The sequence below is a fragment of the Dromiciops gliroides genome, chromosome 3 (genome assembly GCF_019393635.1).
Source record: "Dromiciops gliroides isolate mDroGli1 chromosome 3, mDroGli1.pri, whole genome shotgun sequence".
Taxonomy (NCBI): Eukaryota; Metazoa; Chordata; class Mammalia; order Microbiotheria; family Microbiotheriidae; genus Dromiciops; species Dromiciops gliroides.
The window spans coordinates 121,142,984-121,148,983 of NC_057863.1; positions in this window are offsets into that span (position 1 = coordinate 121,142,984).

Sequence of the window (6,000 nt, forward strand, 5' to 3'; positions counted from 1 at the left end):
GGATCATAGAGGGGATCTAATGAGGTAATTTATGTAAAATGTTTTATACTTGTATATCATCCTCTGCTTTTCTAATTGCTTGTCCAAAATACAATCCCAGAAGGCAGAAAGAAGGAGGTGACTCTGTTAGGATGTCTTTGGCATGGGTTTTGTCCTTGTTTTGGGCAAACAAACTTTTGTAAGCTATAATGTCTTCCCACTAGAATGGAATTGAAATATTATTTTTAAAGAATTAGTTATACTTGAACAAAAGCCAAATATACCAAAAGAAAAAGAAAAAAAAACCTCTAGCATGTTAGAGTGCCAGGATAGAAATAGATTGTTGGACTAAATTCAGTTCCCAATGGACTGGTATCCAAGAGCAAAGAAGAGCAAATGTGCTCAATTACTGGTAATTTCTTTAGAGAAGTCAGAACTCAAATATACAATAAGATCTCATTCTTCTTTCACCTCTATAGAAGATGTCCAAGCAGAGAATTTTAAGTAATATTTATCTTGTGCTCATTATTCTCCCTAGTAAAGAGCTCCAAGTATATATTAAAGTCAACATAATAATAACATTCACAATTTCTACATGAACTAAGTAATGAGTAAATATTGCCCCCCCCAACCTATAAATAGCAAAATTGTGGCAAAATGTTATTAGATAATTTGACTCTAAGAAATTGTCATTGGAATACACATACAGAGACAGAAGAGAAGTGTTTGGGGAAAGGGAGAAGAAAGAGAGAAAGAAGTGTGTGGGAGGGAGGGAGAAAAGAAACCTCTAAATGTTTTGTTTTGTATTCCTTCTCAGTAAACAATACAGTACATTATCTTACAAATGGACCTCAGAAATGTGGATAACAGAACCTGCTGTGTTCATACTATATTCACAGAATTTTAGGAAGAGATCTTAAAGATCATCTAGTCCAATCTTCTTACTGTACAAAAGTGGAACTCAGGGTTCAAGAATATAAATGACTTGACCAAGGTCACACAGTTCTTTCTACAAAATCAGACCTACAAAATCCAGTTTCTAAAGCTGCCTATCTGTATCTACAAACATCAAGTTTACTTTAATCTTAAAATGAGCTTTAATACTTTAAAAATACATTAAAGTAGTCACAGTTAAGGTATAATTATAATTAATTCATAGTAAACAATTATGCTAAACATTGTCATTGGAGATGTGAGATGCATTCATATATTTGTTGCTACTGTCTAATTTCCTGATACCTTCCAGTGTTGTGGCTAATGCAATTTATTAAATTAACTTCAGGGTTCTGTACATACTGAGCAGCCATCCAAATCCTGCAAAGAAGGGAAAGAGGTAAGAACAACTAAACTTGAAAGCTTTTTTTCTATACCACAATTGGCCAGACATCACTGTTTATATTTCCCTCTCCCTCTCCCTCTCCCTCTCCCTCTCTCTCTCCCTCTCCCTCTTCCTCTCTCTCTCTCTCTCTCTCTCTCTCTCTCTCTCTCTCTCTCTCTCCATCCCTCTCCTTCCCTCGCTCTCCCTCCCTCCTTCCCTCCCTTTCATACTCCCTCACACACATACACATACAGCTCTGATTATAACCTTCACCCAAGTTGATAAGATTATGAGTTTCTCAAAGAGTACTGTATTCATGCAAATATATTTTACATATTTGTTAGCTAAACACACATGTATTATCCAAGAGTTTCAGTTTACATGCTGAAACACAGATCGAAGGGAAATATATGGCAATAATAAACCCCTTATAAGTCAAACAGGATTTATAATCTGTTAAGAGAGGCAGAGATAAAGTAGAATAGGACTTTCTTTTAAAAGAATAACTTTAATAAATTTAATGCACAACTTGATCACTGTGTTTGCTGATGTTCCTCCCGCTCCATCCCAACCCCCCCAAATATTAATAACTTCTGATCCCTTGTTATGCTTCCCTTTTAACAAAGACTATTTTAAGATTGTTTCAATTTTAAGCTATGTATGTATTTTTAAACAAAATGTAACACTCAGAGTAACATTTAAAAAAATAGTAGCAATGATATCAAAAGGAAAAGGAAAACTTTAAAAAGAACAAAGAAGTAATATAACTTACACAGGAAATGTAAAACACAAACCACCAAAAGGTAGGAAAGCATGGATTCCCTGCTGAGTTTTTTTATATATATTTACAAAGAAGTAGCATTTAAAAAAAAGTAATTAAGTTGTTCAAAGGCAGTGTTTACACACAGACACTGAAATGGAGGATTGAGTTAAACATCCTGCTAATTCAAACCAAAACACATATCCCCTTCCCTTTCCTTCTGTCTGCCTCACACTCCCTCCCCCATCCCACACACCTCCACACACCCCTCACACACACACACACACACACACACACACACACACACACAAACAGCTACATAACTGAGGTAAATTTTTTAAAAAGTATATACTGTGAATTAGCTAGCTATTTGCCTCAAAACTACAATTTACACTGGAGTGTTTTTGTTGTTGTTATTGTTTTTTAGCAAACTCCCACTTTCCTCACAACTTTTCTTTGGGGCCATTGTCAATTCACTGCAGATTTTTAAGATTAATGGTGTCTCGAATGACCACTGAGGAGATCACCAAATTATAAAGTAATCTGATTTCCAGATAATTTTTTGTTTTAACCTTGTACTTACTGCATTAAACACTGTAGAAATCAGTCTCTTCTAAACTACAGAGAATGGAGTCCTGGGGTAGTTACCATGGCAACCTCTAGCAATCATCTTTTTTAGTGTCCCATCACTAAAGTTTCTAGTACTTCACAACTGCCTTAAACAAAAGTATGCCACGTAGAAAAATGTTCGGTTCAATCTTAAGCAATAGGTATTTTGACTTACAAAATACCTAAGACATTGACTACCAGTATTTAGCGGTACAGAACCAGGGTCCTCTGCAAGCTCCCAGACACATCTATGGATATATAAGCCATACAATTATCAGATCATTCTTTGGCAAGTCATATTTGAAGAGTAACAAAAATTCTAGTTTATTTGACCCTCATATAAAACCATTCAAGTGTACTCCATTTATCATATTAAAAAATGCATCATTAAAATTTAAAAGCAGGTGCAGTTGTTCAATAAACTAATGTTATATAGTCTGAAGTCTCCACTCAAGATTGTATTGTTGAATTCCCAGGTGGATAAAGGGAGAAAGAGAAAAACAGAGGGAGGGGATGCGTGACCTTGCACCAAGGTGCTAGGGCCCTTCTGTAGTGGATACCTTGTAGGCTGTGGTGGAGCTCCACTCTGAGGCTCTTCAGAGCATTGCATTCTCAATGCTGCCAAGGAATGTGCCCTTCAAACCGGAGCTCTAGGAGCTGGAAAACATGCCATCTCAAAGGTGAAACTCTCAGTGCCCTAGCATGTGTGCACTATACGTGTGCATGCCTGGTGACATGTGTTCGTACCCGGGAATCCATAGATATCAATGCCCTTTTTATGTATTCAGGGAATGTTTGCCTCTGCACAGTGACAACTCCTCAAAGCTTGCAGACAGACATGTTAGAGAAAATTCAATAAAGAAATTTCAAAGAGAAAGAGAAAGAAAATCTAACCTTCAGCCAAGTCCTAATTCTATTTATAAGAAGTAAAATGCTCACCTTTTCTACTTTGTTTTGTTATCTTCATATCATCTTGTCAGACAATAGCCAGACTGGAGATTCTAGAAATTGGTTTATACAGCATATATTTTCTTTATCATATGTTTAGTGGGTAGAATTCTTTTGGTTCATTCAGAGTATGTCAGCGACCTAAATTGATGCATATATGCATATTATGTACCATTCATACATAGATATTGAAATCTATATAATGCCCTTTGCCTCTCTATTTGTATATCTACAAATACATGTATATCTTGTACTCTTAACAATCTAGAATTCTGATATACATTTAATCATTTGCATGTGTGCATACATATATTCTTTGATTATATTGAATATGACTTTAAGTATCTTCCTTTTACAAATATTATTTGAATGCTCACTTAATTATTATATTGTAATTCTCCAATATTGATTTAAATGACAGTTCATGAACAAATATTTTGATTCATTTTCAGTAGCATTTTTGTTCAGTAGTAAAAACATTTTAAAATATTCAATGTTTAATAAACATTTTTTAAAAGACATAAATAAGTTTAGGGGAAAGGAGGAGAAGTTTACCACCAAATTCTTTTTAAGAGCATTTTTCTTTATTTGGAAAAGAAAATATTATATCTGTGACATTTTTTGTTAAATGCTTTTTCCTTTCTAATGGCTTAAAGATCTTATAATTTTTCAACTACAAAACTAATATCAGTTCCTAAATCATTGATATTATGTCAGTTGGGTGGACATTTGCATTATACAACCATTGAGGTACTACACCTATTGGTATGTTCATTGTAGCATTTTTGTTCATTGTTTAGAATGAATAGGAATAATTCTGTCACAAGTTACAACAAAAATATGTATTGTATCTTGATCTACTTAACCTATTCAAGTATATTCAAAGACTCTAGGAAATTATTGCTTCTAAATTGATGGGAAATGTCCAATAACTATAAGACTCCAGACTTCTTGGTGGGGCTTTCTGGGAAAGCATTTTAAAAGTAATATAAACATGCTTTGGGGGCAATTTCCTGTTTTTTTCCTAGGCCACTTAACATTTCCTGGGCCTGCATCTCTTGGTCATGTTTCCTGACTTTACAGTTCTCTTGCTAGTTGGTTCTTCTTAAGCTATTATCAAGCTGAAATTGCCCCTAAACTTCACATGGCAATCCTACTTTACAATAATTTACACATTTTGTGACACATCTATCCTTGTGCTTACCTTTGCGCAGCAACAGATTGAAAGGAATCCCGGCTAAATATCTTTAAGATACATTTATATGTATATACACAAACACATACATATATGTATATGTGTGTTTATATATGTATGTATATATGGAGAGAGACAGAGACAGAGAGATTAGCAGCTGGGGTTCAACCCATGACTCACACCAGTCTCCTTCTTGGTCTTCATATTCTCTTCTCTCTACTCACCTACTCATTTTCCTCCCTCCGCTCCCTCCCTACCTGTATACCTGGGGCTCCTCATCCATCTAAAACTATCCTATCTTCTCTTTCTTCAGCAAATTATGAAGCATCTCTATATAATTGCAATGTTTATTGCTTTCATTTCAGATTTCCAGAGAACCATAGCATATTAAAAGTTAAAAGAGCAAGGGAATAAAAATTTATATAGTGCTTACTATGTGCCTAGTGCTTTACAAATATTATCTCATTTTATCTTTCCAACTTTGCTGTAATGTAGGTGTTGTTATTTTTCCCATTTTGAAGCACAGGTTAAATGACTTGCCCAGGGTCACATAGCTAATAAAATATCTGAGCTGGATTTGAACTTAGGTTTTCCTGAACTGAAGGCCAATGCACTATCCACTGTGGCACTTATTTGCCTTCTTATGTTATATATTTGAGAACAGATAGCCTCCATCTGATCCTTTTCTGAAGCTCTCCCTCCTAATTCTCAAAATGATCATGGTCATCTGTAAACTTCCATAGAACCTTGTACCTCTAGGACTATATGTTCAAGTCCTGGGCTTCTTAAACTTTTTCCACTCATGGCCCCTTTTCACCCAAGAAATCTTTATGCAACTGTGGGTATATAAATATATAAAACAGGCAGACATAACCTTTTACTATTGCCAATTTTTTTGCAACCTTCACCTTAACTTATATGACCCCAAATGAAGTCATGACCCACAGTTTAAGAATCTTTGTTCTAGTCCACTTTTTATATGTCAGGTAGATATAATTTCCATTTGCAGAAGCCATATTTTCATGTCGGTAACAGCTAGTACATTTTAAACATTGCATTATTATATTTCTGTTTTTTTAGCCTGTGACCAAGACAAATATAAATTGATTTCTTCTCATTTGCCTTATTTGTACTTATTCACTCTTTTTCTTTAAGTGAGGCAATTGGGGTTAAGTGACTTGCCCAGGGTCA